Source organism: Myiozetetes cayanensis, unplaced genomic scaffold (genome assembly GCF_022539395.1).
Source record: "Myiozetetes cayanensis isolate MyiCay16 unplaced genomic scaffold, myiCay2020 scf10, whole genome shotgun sequence".
NCBI classification, from domain to species: Eukaryota; Metazoa; Chordata; class Aves; order Passeriformes; family Tyrannidae; genus Myiozetetes; species Myiozetetes cayanensis.
In genome coordinates this window covers 30,920,731-30,935,380 of record NW_026086605.1, presented here as the reverse complement: position 1 = coordinate 30,935,380, position 14,650 = coordinate 30,920,731, and positions in this window count along the sequence as shown.

Here is a 14,650-nt window from a genome sequence, read left to right as displayed (position 1 = left end):
TCTGCTGTCTTGGGAACACCTCAGGTTTATCCCAGCTCATGCAATAGCCACTTGAGCCTACAGACTGATGCACACTTTTCCATTCATTCATTTAAAATAATTGTATAATTCCTTAGCAAGTAAAGTTAGTGATTTCCAAGCATTAATGCATAACCTGCTATTTACATTTTTCATAAGGATAAACCACAACATATTGGTCTCCTCCTACTCTACAACTTGCTTTAATGATTAATATAAATTTCAGCAATTATTTGTTTACTTGGATTTTTCGACATTTTCTTCACCAGGGCAATTTCTGTGAACCATACCTGCAAAAAAAAAAAAAAAGAGACAGAAGGAAAAGATAGAGCCAATTATTTAGTTAGGCTCCATCTGTCTCATGTTGAAGCATTAAAGAGAGCCAAGGGTTGCTGCAGAAACAATTATTTGAATCAGGGTACATAGCTACAAGTGTATAAATTCAGTTTGGGCTCCCTCTGATATTAAACAAGAGTCAATGCAGGGGCCGTGGCTTCTCCGCTCTTCATTTATAAATAGGAACAGTTGTGACAGAAGTTTCCATCACACTTTTTGAGATATTAGTCCTTAGTGGTGCTGGATTTGGCAAAACAGTGCAATGTTCATGACTGTGACCTAAATACCGCCATCCTCACAGAACTTCTGAAGTGGGGGCATGCAGGAAAGGAAAAAGAATTCTAGTTCTCCCCATTTCTAGAGAGGTGACGCTGGCAAAGCTACTTTTAAGGTAAGAACAGGGTAGTTTGAACTGTTACAAGTGTGATGTGATGCCCAGAATCTCAATTAGGATGTTTTCTGAGAAGCCACCTGACGTTATCGCTGCCCTTCAGCTTACTGTGCGACCTTCTCAGCTTTCTATAGTGACATAATATTCAGAGATGATATTGTTTAGTCTCATACTACACTTTTGAAGCCCCTTACTACAGAGAGTTTTGAACCCTTAAACTCTCCTTCCCTTTTCAATGTCACTGTAGGAATTAGTCTTATCTGTCAGGAACATATTTAATCTCGACTGACTTGCAAGACACATGGGGTTATTACAGTGGCTGAAAGAAGGAAGCGTGGCTTGGGTTTGGCCAGTGCATTGCAGGCTGGGACTTGTCCATGGAGCAGAGTTTGGGGAAGCAGAGTTTAGGACTGTCTCCTGTGAAACACTCTGGTCCTCCTCATGCTATTGAAGGAGCAGCAGTCACAGACAAGGAGAGATTAGAAACCCCTTTCCAACTGACATCTTCAGTACCTGCCTCAAGCTTTAGCAGTGATCCCACTATTTTCTACAAGGCTCTGGTCCCAACAGAGCACCAGTTTGCACACCTGAGATGCAAACTCTCCTGATGCCCCCCAGGATACATGTCAGGGAGTGAATGGCACTGGCACTGCTGCCTTCCCCAGTACCACAGCACACCAAGACACTTCTGCCCAGCCAGGTCCAGAGCTGAGATCCCAACATGCTTTTTAACCCACTCCAGTGCAGCTGTCACAGGGAGAAAGTTTTAAAGTGTTTTATAATGATTAAGCCTCAGAGTACCCTTTGGGTTAATATTTGTACGTCACGAGAAGTCGTCAACGGAGGTTACTTGTATGAAATATCCATGTGTCAGCCTTCATAGACCTGATCGTGCTCAAGTTTGTTTGCCCTTTTAGCAGCACCCTGATCCTATAATCAAATTATATGTATAAGTTCTGGTTTTGATAAACTAAAACTTAAAAGAACAAACAAGCAAATGAGCTTTTCCACGGCCGCCTCCTCTGCTGAGTGCAGTGTTTCCAGGTCCTCATCCAGAGCTCCCTGGAGCAGGGCTCCAGCTTACGGAGCCACAGTCCCTCCTGGCATTCTCATTCATGCATTCTGTCAAACAACATTTTCTTTGATTTTTTTATCAAGATCTTCTTGACTGAGATCTTCAAAGCAATTAATTCAGTGCTCCATGATTGCAGCTGCTGAATAATTGTTTGTTAGAGTGTTTTCTTTCCCAGGCAAGAGATGTAAAATAGTTGCTCCCCTCAATAAACAAGTTGTCAAATGTGATTAGTTAATGGACCTGTAATCATGTGATAGCATAAAGGTAAGGATTTGGTAAGTGTGATGTGAAAATGCATATTTAAATTAAAGCTATAGGGGAACATTTTCCCATAGGAACTCTTTCTATCGATGCTGCAATAGACTATTTACCATTCATAATGATTAAGGGTAGATCATTATTAAAGAAAACAAGAGATTAGTCATCAAGCATTTCAAATTAAAGATACATTGATTGTTTGAGTTACTTTTGGGTCTGGGTGGGAGATCAGGTTAGTGCCAAGGTCCCCACGCCTGAGCTGGCCTTCCCATATAAAAACTGATATGCAGAATTAAAAGCCTTTTAAAATTAAGGTCAAAAATTTACTGGCCAATATAAGCTCTAAGAGCCTGAAATGTGATCCTGTGTTCCTAGTCACCAGCCCTGTAATTTGTCAGACTTGGTCAGACACATGTTAAGAAGCAGAAATGCAGCACCCAGGCTTGTCGCTTCGTGGGGAAGAGGGAACATCATTTTTTGGCAAGTGAACGCTAAATTACAACCTAAATGCAGTTACAGCAAAGGTGTATTATGGCTAAAAAATGTAATTAGCTCATTTTCATCTCTAAATGATAAATCTACCTTTCTGCCAGCCCTTTAGAAGAAACCTGAGACAATCCTGCAGTGGCATCTGTGGAAAGCCAAAGCCCTGTGCAAAGGAATTTTGCAAGGCTGAGGGTTTTTCCTTCCCCCTTCCCTTGGGAAATGTACATTCAATGGTATAATTTCCTAAAAGAGTTTTCCTTGACAGACATAGCAAATACTTCTATTTTTTGTTTTTGTTAAAAGCTGTATCTATTATAGAAATTTAATTCTTCATTTGGGAATTACAAACAGTAATACAATAATAATAGTTGTTGGTTACCACACGCTAATTTCAGGCTATTGCAGGCAGCTGCCTTCTGCTTTCTGTGCAATCTCTTAGCATTAGGCTCCAATATAAAACGAAATTACTGTGAACTGTCTGCCAAATTTGACTATTCTTTTAAAATCAAGTAGCTGTTACTTACGTTATGTAATAGCAACTGGGGTAATTTAATTACTAAGTCATGTATGAAAAACAAGACTTCAGCTTGCAACCTTCAGGTAATTAACCACCTAACTACTATGAAAAAGAAAATAATCAGGATACATAATGCTAGGCCGGTGGACCTGTCAAGGCCACTGCACTGGTGATGTTGTGTGGTTGGAGACTGTGGGGTCATTGCTGCTTGTGGCCCAAACCTGCTGTGTTTTTGTTTGCTTTTTGGAGGACAGGAGAGGCAGAGCTTTCCTGAGCTCAGCAGGGAGCATCTCCTCTGGTGCCTGCCAGGACGAGACCCCTGTGCGCTGCCAGGCCCCACACCCGAGGCCATGAGGGCAGCAATTCAGGAGGGGGCTGGTGCTCCCCTGGTGCCTGGAGCTGCAGTGGGAGGGACAGCGGGGTCCTCACCCCAGGGCTGGAAGTGGTCCGTGGGCTCCCTTGGAGCCTTGCTCCCACCTTCGGGGGATGCCTCGCCAGTGTAAGGGATAATGGGGATATAAGGGATAAATCCTTTTGCAGGGCTCCAGCTTCATGCTCCTTCCTCGATGTTTTTCACAAGATGAGCATTTGACCAGGACTACCAGGTATTTACTATTAAAGCATGTTTATAAGTAAAACTATTTGCTAAGAATATTCCTCTTTGCCAACCCAAAATCCTAATACTGAGGGCAGATGGCTTTAAAAACAGTAATGGAATATTATTTGTATATTAACATTTCGGTTGTTTGGTCCAGTAGGTCAAACTTCAAAGGGCTTTTTTTTGCCATGAGAGCTCTTTTGCCATGAAGGCTCTTTTGCCATGAAAGTTGAGACCCATGAATGAGGTGGTTTTAGACACATCTCCACAATTTTACCTGTTTAAAGCAAACCCGCTGTGCTTCAGTGTTAGCACAGTTGCAACTTTACCCCATGGTTGTTCCCCACCATCCCTCCAGCCTCATCTCCTCTGTATGTTACTTCAGGGGCTGTCCCACTCTTCTTCTCCCTCTTGGATGGCTCCCACTGTCACAGTGGGCTCCTCTGATTTCCCCTTCTTCCCCCCTACACCTCTGCTTTTCCTGGTGTAGTAACTAAGGACAATGGTTTCCTAAGAGACTGTTTTAAGGTACTGGACTTTTTAGAAGTGATCAAGGAGCCAAAGGGTAGATCTTACACACAAAACCATGGTTGACTGCAGGACTGTAGCAGCTGGAGCATGACATAGATGGCCAAATGTCATGAAGCTCACAGTGGTATCCGCCAAGCTGGTGAGACTGGGATTAGGACCAGATTACTCCTTTGCATAGCTGCATTGCTCACAAAGAGCATCCAAGCGTTCCTGGAAGGCTACATGTTGGATTGAGTGGCTACATCCCTTCTTTGCCCACACGTTGCTCGAGAGCCACCCTCATCCTTGTTAGTATTCAGCTGGTGCGGTTCACTGGCTCTGCCAAGCAGAGCTTTTTAATTCTCCCTCGCTGGAGAGAGGAACTTCTGAACGAGAGAATGATTAATGGGGGGAGAAGAAAAAAAAAAGCAAACAAAATTAAAAAAGGAATAATAAAAACCCTCAATGAAAGTGAAACGATCAAGATTTATGAGAATTCTATGAATTCCTCGCAGACTGTTCAAAGCAGGGTTGCGTAAGCCGCAGCACACCGCACTCGGCACATCCATTAATGAGAATGGCCGTGTTTACGCTTTCATTTACACCGCCTCCATGCCCGCAGGCTCCAAGCAAGGCTTGTTCACACACGTAAGGAGAAAACAGAAAGCCAGGCCTGCGTAACTCGTGACCAGCTGGAAGGTTTTTGGCTGCGAAGGGTGGGTCCTGCCGGCAGCACAGCTTGGAGGGGCCGCGCAGGGCAGCAGCGCCCGGCGCGGGGACAGCCAGGGAGAGGGAACACGTACCAGGCAGAGAGGGAAATCTGGTTTTTCACAACTCTGGGAACATGGTATTTGCGTAAATCCAAGTTTTCCTGGGAAGGTTAACCAGCTCGCAGTGAGCAGTGTTCACCTCTCACCCTGGAGAGGTTTGTCAGGCACTTGTTCTTGTTTCATTCCCTTCCCAGTTTTGATGGAAATTAATTAAATGCTGCTGGTCAGGTTTCTCACCGTGGCTGGGGACAGACAGGTGGTCTTCCCTTGCTCCTGCAGCAGTGAGCACAAGCCAAATTGCAGTGAGGATGCCTCCAAGCTGCCTGAAATTAGAAATCATTGGAGTACATATACCCTCACAGGTCTTTTTTTCTGGAGAGAGCCTGGCAGAGAAGAGTATCAGTGGTGAGACATTTGTAGTGAATTGTCCCCATATGAAATACTGAATGTGAGTAATATCCCTCCACTCTCCACCAAGTAGTCTCTTCACCACTGAGCTCTCTCTAACACAAGGGAGTTAAACACCTGGCTGACTTGGGTGGTACAAGCAAAAGCAAAGCACGGCTCTTACATAACCATGTTTGTGGGCAGCTTGAGCTGACGTTTGCTCAGCGTGGATCACAGAAGCTCTCCTGTGTGACATCTTGCAGGATAACTGACAGAAGAGTTGGGTGTAATTGGAAGAGACAGGCTCAGATGATATCTGCGCACAGAAGGTCTCAGCTTGCAGACAGAGGTCACACCTGAACTCAGAAGAGCTGAGGTGTGCAGCATGGTCACTCTCCTCGGTGCAACTGCCGGTTGCAAACCTTTCTGAACAGGTTCAAAAGCCAAGTAAAAATGTTACAAGTTAGTATGATCTGAAACAGAGTGTTTAAGAAGCTGCCACTCTAGTTACAGAATATAATTCAGGGACTGTGAAGAGGAGGGGTGGAGGAACAGATATTTTACATCCATACTAATTCCAGATAATAATTAACCATTAATTTGAGGCTTAAATTTTAAGGTGTTTGTCCTGCCTATTGTGTGCACACGTGTATGCATAAGTTTTAACACTGCCAGCAGCCTATTAAGGCACACACTGTAGAACCCCAGGCAGCTGGGCTTGTAAAACACGACACACAACTTCTGCATCTGCCCATTGCTTCTCAGCCAAGTGAACCCAAGAAATTGCATGTTCATCCTTTCCCCTCTTCCTGTCTTCTCAACTGGGTAAGGAAATTAAAAAAAAAAAAAAAAAAGTCACAAGCACAACTTTTCCAGTTTCTATGGGCATCTGTCTCAGTTGTAGCAGTGTCAAAGCTGGGGGCTGCTCCCCTTGTGAGGACGGCTGTGTTGATGGAGCAATTCTCACTCAGCCAAGGGACACTGGTGCTAATTTGCCAGGTGCATCTTCTGTGCTGATCCATGCACTGCACAGCAGGGAGATGTGCAGTGGTGTCCTGTCCAGCTCTGGATGATCTGGCACGTGGTGATAGCTGAGGCCCTGCAGCCATCATGGCATCATGTACACTATTGCATTTTTCCAGCAAGTACAGTTTGCTTTCAGGAGGCCCAATTAGCCTGGGCAGAGCTTCTTTTAAAAAAAGTTGGTTTGGGAAAAAATAATAAGAATGAAAATTAATAACATATCCAAACCCTGCAACACCAGAGAGAGAGGAGCAGCACTGAAGAGTGGGGGTGGCACTGAGCAGGGCGGTGGCAGCAGCAGAGCACAGAGCCCACAGCCGTCTCCTCCAGAGATGGAGGGGCCAGTGGATTTCTAGTCCAAGTAACCTTGTTGCTTTTTTTGAAGTATCCAGCATGCAGCTGTAATTCCTTTGTGCCTGATCCATATGGAGATGTATCCTAATTCTAATAGTGCATAGCTCTCTCGGCCTTCTCTGGGATTTTCCATACACAGCCTTATAAGGGCCCATCTGAAAAGCTGAATCTGGACTGAGTTGGGAACTGCTGTTGCTTCCATGCTGGTTACAGTTCTTTGATCCATGTAATTCCTCTGAACGGAGCAGGACCAATAATCAATAGGTGCTACAGACAAGCTCTTTACTGGGACTCCATCTGAACTTGGATAAATCATTTGATCTCCTTCTGCCTCCATCAATCCCATAGCAAAAGTAGCTTAGCGCTGGCTCTAAATGAAGAACAGATGCTCCTTCTGAGCGCGGCTATCACACACCAGTGAGGAGAGAGGGGGATAAACAAACACACCCTCCAAAGCAGCCAGTGGAAAATACAACTGGTGGCTCCCCTCTTGGAGCGGTTCCTCCATCTCTATTAGCAGCTGAAAGCAGAATATGCAGGGGAAGACAGAGGGACTGTGAGAATAATGGCTGCTTTCTCAAAGTCCCCCATGACCTGGACAGCCAGTGGCTCAGGGCATGGTGGGTGGAGACTAAGGGGGTGTCAGGGGCTGCTGCTGCACAGGACACAGGACACAGGTACTCTAAGGGGTGAAACCTGAATGCCTTTCACATCATATTTTAAGTTATCGGGAGCAAAATCCCTTTCCCACTGATATACATAACAACATAATGAAATCTCTCTCTTCCCATTCCTGCTTCAGAGGCCCTTCCTGCAGTTCAGACTCTTCTTGTGTACCATTTTTATGTGTTTTTTACCAGTTTGGAGAAGAGTAGCATCTGCAGCTGCCTTGTAGGAGATCTGGTTTGGATCAGAAACCTGTCCACACCAAAACAGATTTGGTTGATGTCACTCAGGTAAACTCATAATGTAGTGATCATAACATGGTTGTTGTCAGGCTTTATTTATTGCAAGTTTATTTTATATCATATGGGTGGTATTCTGCTGGGCTGCAGTATAATTCCAGATGGGAAAATGTAATCTATTCTTGTTCATCTCTTGATGGAGTAGTGCCAGCTTCTCATTTTCACATCACATGAAACGGGTTTTTGTCTAATTCAAAAACTACAGTAAATGAAAAGAGAACCATTCAGCAGTTTTTAATGTACACCCCCCCACTCCTGCCCTTCAGCAAGGACCAGGATTTTATTGTGTGATTATCACGTCCTGAGACAAGATGTCCATGGTGGCAAAGCAGATGGCTGCCCAGCCACAACACGTGTCGGCAGCCTTTTCTGGTTTTGCTGGTGGGGGACACGTTTTGTAAGTATTATAAGATGAAGTGTTGGACGAAACACTTCACAGAGTCTTTCTCCAAAGGGCCTTTCATGACTATTGAAGGCAGGTTGCTGGATGGGCCACACAGTCACACCTGGCTCCCAGGGCACCCATTGCTTATGACGAAGCAGATACTAATGGTATAGGAAAACAGGCTACAGCTGGAAATCTGGAGTCATTAATAACCTGGAGTTAAAGCCCAAGTGCATGGAGAAGCTGGTATAAAATCACCCTCACCTTCCTGCAAGCCACTCTAACTCTGGATATGGATGGGTTATAAGAGCAGGATCCTTGCTGCCACAGACCAAACACCAGAATGAGATTCCAGCTTCAAGCTGGAAGAGTTGTTCCGTTTGCAGAGACAGAGCAGGATGGACACCACTCGCAGATGGGTGTGGGACTCCAAAGTGCCCGTGTTCAATCCAGGGCATGGCAAGGGCAACTGATATAGGAGTGGTGTGTTTCTGTGTGTGCCTGTGTATGGCAATTTGTTTGTTGGTTTCTTCCACACAAATTTTGAAAGTAACAGCAACTAAGTAACCTGATAAACAATCCCAGCCACCAGGGACAGAGGAGCAGCAGTCTCAGAGGTAATTATATATTTACATTATATATTTATACAATGAAAGTGCATATATTTATATAAATATAAGTATATAAACCTATAGAGAAAAAATATATTATCCAAACAAGTATATATATCTATATAAATTATTTTGATATATTTATTACTTGTAGTTATATGTTTCTCTATATAAACATGTATTTAAGATTTCATTATATAGGTTTATAATTGTATATTTCTTATTTCTCACTGGCATTATGAAACTCTGCAGGGGAATGGAGGGGTGAGGCAGGTGGTGCCGCCACCCCAGGGAGAGCTGAAGCACAGGAACAACCTCAGAGGCACTGGGTTCTTCCCCCAGGGGAAGAACCACTGGAGGGAAGATGCAAAATAAGCCCTCCATAAGAAGCCACCCACCCCAGCCCTGCTGCAGCTACCTCTGCCCATTGCTATCTTTGCTCACGTGGTCAAACCCCTGGTACCTGTTAAGTAGAGAGAAAAAAATATCTCTTCTCTAAAAATTCACCATCTCAATGTTTCAGGTAAGCCATGAGAAAAACATCCATTTTATGCCCTCCAAGGAAGTTTCACAGGTAAAACAGAGAACATTAGCCTGGATATTGTCTGTCCCAGAAGAAAGCAGCCCTCCTCTCTCCATTAATTTTGGGGGAAGAGGATGGGGCGGGGAAGCAGACAGGGATGATAATAGGGACTAGGTGGCAGTTGGGCTGGAGCCATTTCTCCTACATCACAAGAAATCAGAAGCATCAGAGATTATTTTTGTCCCTTTTTTATAGGTCACCTTTAATAGAAATGTTAATAATGCTGTTATCTGTATATCTGAAATCTTATATGGTAACTCTGTAATCCACCGTCTTTATCAGCCTTCTTTAATGTATAATTTAATGCTTGTATAACTATTTTGTTTGGGTATGACTCTCAGAATTACAACTAAAAAAAAAGATCTGTATGCTAGTTAACTACTTTTTATGGAAAGTATTTCTTTCATGTTATTTTAAAACCATGGAGCCGAGGGAAGTATTTTATGGACCACGGAACCTCACAGGGTAGTTAATTTCTGTTTGAGCTGGTTTCTCTGCTATTTTAAAGGATGCCATCAAGATCATTGCTATTTCTCTTGGTTGGGAGCCAACTGACTCTTCTGCAGTTGCGACACATCCTTGTGGTGCATTAAAGGTAGGGAAAATAGCAAACAGGGGAGCTGGATGCTGCCAGATTGAGGGCAGGAAGGAGGGTCTGCAGCCCCCAGCCTGTCCAGGGCACCCCAGGGCATCCACTCCTTGAAATTAGGCACTGAGGATGCTGCACCCAGTGGGTAAAATCTATTTCAGTCTGGGAATACAGGGGGAAAAAGAAGATGACAACTACTCACGTACTCACTGTCACTGGTCCTCATCCCAGCCATCCCGCCAGCCAGGCACAGGGGCCCGGCAGGCTGGCGCTGTCCCATGAAAGATGCTTTCTTCCCACAGGCAGCAAATGGGTCTTGGCCACGTGCACGCCGTGGGCTCAATGGGGCATGTGGGCCTTCTCTGTGTGTGCCTGTGCTCAGAGTAAGAGCTCTAAAAGCAGTAATTGGGCAGTTAGCTGAGCCCTAGGCGAGCTTGGGCGATGCACTAAATATTCTGCCTTTTGTTTCATAATGAATTATTTTGTGTATCTAGAGCAAAGGGGGTTTTCTTTTTTGGTCTTTTCTCTGCAGTTTGTTACTAGCCTACTTGTATGTTGAAATCTTTGCTTTTTGCTTATGAGGTCAAGTGCTTTAATCAGGAGCAAAAAAAATTGCGTGCTTTAGTCCTAAATTCTCTGAGTGGCTGCCAAATATAATTAGAAACAAATGGCTTTATTCCTCATTTGAGAGCTCCACAGACACTGGCGGGGGGCAGAGGGGGAAAGCTTGCTTTGCCTGGCTGTTTTTTGGGGAGCTTGCAGACAAAAGCATTGCCAGAAAACACGAGGGAGCACTGTGAGAGGAGAAGAGTGCCCTGTTGTCCCTGCAGAGGGTGGAGGGTTTGAGCAGAGGTGTGCGATACAGTGTTGGGGAGACAAGGCACCCGTGTGTGCCTCCTTTGCCAGCAGCTCAATAATTCCCCCCATTGGTACCGGAGAGTGAAGGGGACCATGGAAGGTACCAGCCCAGAAGAGCCACATGGCCATCACCTGCTTGTGTGACCCCACGTTCTGCTCATGCCAAGGGCTCAGCCATCCTAGTGGGAGTCAAGTGGGGTGTAGACACTGACGTGCAGGGCAATTGAGAGATTCAGCACTGCCTGAGCTTCCCACACCAGACCAGCAGTGGCTAAACCAAATTGTGCACACGTAATGTATAGGTTACAAGAGCTGAATTCTGCTCTGATCAACACCAGCCAGCACCTCTCACTGCAGATAATCACTGCACCCCTGCTTACACACACCTGGGCTGCCTGTAAATTCAGTTAAATTGTGTTTAGGTGTATCCATGAACCATCCACAGAACGAGAGAGGTGCAATAGTTTCATCTTCATGGCATGGGATCCCCCTGTGTCCTCTGAGTACCCTTTAGTGCTTGGGGTGTGTGCTGGGAGCACAGCATGGCTGCCTCCCACCTTTGCCTCCCGCTCCCACTCATACAGCTCAGCCCCATCATGGCACCTGCCTCATGGAAGGGATATGGCATTGCCTACTGGCACTGCAGCTCCCACACCCCCATATGGTGGCCCCAAAACAAACTGGAGCTGATGCTCACCCCTCTGGTGTCTCCCAGCATGAGGTGGCATTTGTGGTGTGCCCAAGCCCCTGGGCGTCAGGAGATGCCTGTTTCAACAAACAAACAGTTTTGGCGCCAAAATGGACAAAGAGCAGCTCTTACTGGCTTGTGCAAGATGGGAAGTTTTGTAGCATTGCATCACAGCCTGGCATCACCTCATGGCATGGCACTGCCTCACAGCATCCCCTCACGGCGTGGCAGCGCCTCACAGGATTCACCTCACGGCAAGGCAGCCCCTCATGGCATGGCATGGTGTCACAGCATGGCAGACCCTCACAGCATCCCCTCACGGCATGGCAACCCCTCATGGTATCACCTCAGAGCATGGCAGACCCTCACATCATCCCCTCACAGCATGGCAACCCCTCATGGTATCACCTCAGAGCAAGGCAGCCCCTCATAGCACGAAAGCCCCTCACAGCATCACCTTCATGGCATGGCAGCCCCTCACCGCATGGCATTGTCTCATGGCATTTTCTCATGGCCAGGCCTCAGCATGGCGTTGCCTCATGGCACAGCATTGACTGATGGCTTCATGTCACCTCACACTGTCACTTCACACACAGTGCTGCCTTGCAGCAGGGCCTGTGGCAGAGGAGGGCATGGGACAGCCTCAGCAATGGGTGGGGTGGGGGATTTCTTCCTTTCCTGAATAAATTTCCGAGCAAACTGAGGAATGTTTGCAAGTTCTGTGGTTTTTGCTCCTATTTCTTCCTTTCTTAAAGTAACCCCCCATGGGCTGGGCACCCTCAGCACCTCCTTTCCCAGGTGAGCAGCCCCCATGTACAGGACAGTTTGGTAAATGCTTTGATGCTCATCACCAACATCAAGCAGCTCTGTTAGGCAGCTCTGTTCTCAGAAGCAGCAACAGGAGGAGGAGGAGGGAGTTACCAGGATTTTCGTGCCTGTGCCACGGTGCAGCACCCAAGGACAAGGCACAAGTGCTGGGCCCTGGCCACCCCTCACGGGGAGATCTTCACAGCTGCCACCACACTTGTGGTCACCTGAATGAGGCATTTGTAACTGTTTTTTCAGGTACAAAACCCACTGTTTTTTCAGCAGCCACAAAAGTTTTCATGGATTTGTCCAATCCAATTTTGGGCATGTCTGTCCTCTGCACCCCAGCCTGCCAGCCCTTGTGGAGGGTCCCATCCCTAATGCCCCATCCACCAGGACAGGGGACCCCCCACTCAAGGCTTGGCCTGTGACCCAGGGGGTTCATTCCCCAGGTGAGCACTAGATGGAGCATCTGACATCGGGAATACCCTTTTTTTAATCATAAAGGATAAATTGAAAAGCTAAATGAAAGCACAGATTAAGCTGTATCCAGCAGCCTTCGCGTCCCTGCCTGCTTGCTGGACACGTGGCCCCTGTGCAGGGGGCAGGAGGGGACACTACCTGGCTGCAGCAATGGCTTTCTCCTGCGGGAATGCAAACCTCCAGCAGCCATAGGTCCAGGCACGCATGCGGGAGGCTGGGGATGCTTTGGGGAACACTCCTTTTGCTTTTCCCAAGGCCATCCAGCCTTGCCACGTTTCTCTTAATCTGCAGAGGTAGTATGCACCCATAGCATCTCAGTTGTGAGCGTGCCCAAATTGGGGAAGGCAAACATACAGGCTCTGTTGGTTGTGCTTTGGGAAGAGCAAAAGGTGTCTGACTGATATTCCTGGAAAGCCTGTGGGCGAGAGCTGCATTTCCCAGAGCAATTACTGTGCCAGTGAGGATTACCAGTGATGTCTGTGTGTGATCAGCTCCTCCCAGCAGCAGAAACTTTCCTAAAAAGTGTTCCTGAAATATTCTGGTGCAGAGACATTACTGGTGAGGCAGAGAGGGAGAGAAAGGGCCCCATTCCCAACAGGTTGGCATCACCAGGGGGTTACAATTGGCCCCAAAACACTGGCAAGCAATGCAGCTGCTCCTGAGCCACACCCCAGAAGATCCATTCAGGGCATGGGGATCCTGCCCCAGAATCTCCATCCACTTTCAGCTCTCTGTGCCCTGACTGGTTGTGCCAGGCTTGTGAAGGTTCTGCATGGTCCTCAAAGAGTGTGTGCAGCAGGCACACAGCTGCCCTGGCCCAGAAACAAGAGCAATCTGGAATCAGTGCTCCTATTCCTCCTGCAAGGAGCCCAGCACAGGGCATAGCTCTGTAACTGCAGAAAGGTGAGACAGCAAGAGACAGAATTAAGAGCCCTCAGCCAGGAGAACTAAATTGCAGCCAGCAACGCCACGTGCATTTCTGCTTTGCTTCAGCCACCCTGAAACTGCTGCTGGCAGTTTCACTGAAAAATGGTGCTGGCAGCACCGTTGAAAAACTGGTGTCACAAGGTGATAAACCCCTTGTCCACAGCAAGCCAGCAGCGCAGCATCCCTTATCCCTCTCTCAGATCACTGGACATTTTCCTCTCAAACCCCAAAGCAGTTTCAAGTCCCTAAAATGGTGGCAAACTCTTCTTGGGTGTAGTTCTGCCCTCCTGCAGACCCCACCAGCCCATAGTGGGGTGTGCTGAGCCCTGAGGAGGTGCCCCTGATGCCCTGCAAGCACGGAGGGTATTGTCAACACAGACTACTTCCCTCCAATCCTTGCATGTGTGTGGGTGCACTGACAGCCAAGTAAGCCCAGTAAAATCACTGGGATGTGCCCAGCCCAGCCAAGGGAGGATGCTGTGACCCCTCAGTGCCACTCACACGCCAGGCTCATCTGGGTATGAAAACCTCTTGGGGTCACTTTCCTGGCCACACTCTGCGGTGTGGGTAGGGCAGCCCAGTGGGCACCCCCAGCACAGCAGGAACGGGTAGTGTTAGTTTATGTTACTCCACAGACAAGGAAGCAAGGAGCGTTGAAAAGCAAGTTACCTCGGCTATCCCTGCATCTCCTGTAAAGGCTGGCATCCACGTGTCCACATTTGCCCCACTGCCTTCAGGCAGTTGACAGTTGACAGCATTTTCAACATGAAAAGAAGAAAACACCTCACCTTGACAAAGAAAGAAGTGGATGGGGCAAAAGGTTTGCTAGATGGTCACATCTTCTCCCATAACTTCACATGTGGCATAATTATTTACTGTTTCTCACAACACAAGAATAAACAAGATCAATGGAAATGAAAATGCAGCAGGTTAAAGCAGAGGAAGGTTTATTTTGCCTGCTCATACACAGTGCACACTGTACAGACTCTGGGACGATCCATGGCCTCAGCTTCTCAACCCCCAGGGATAGG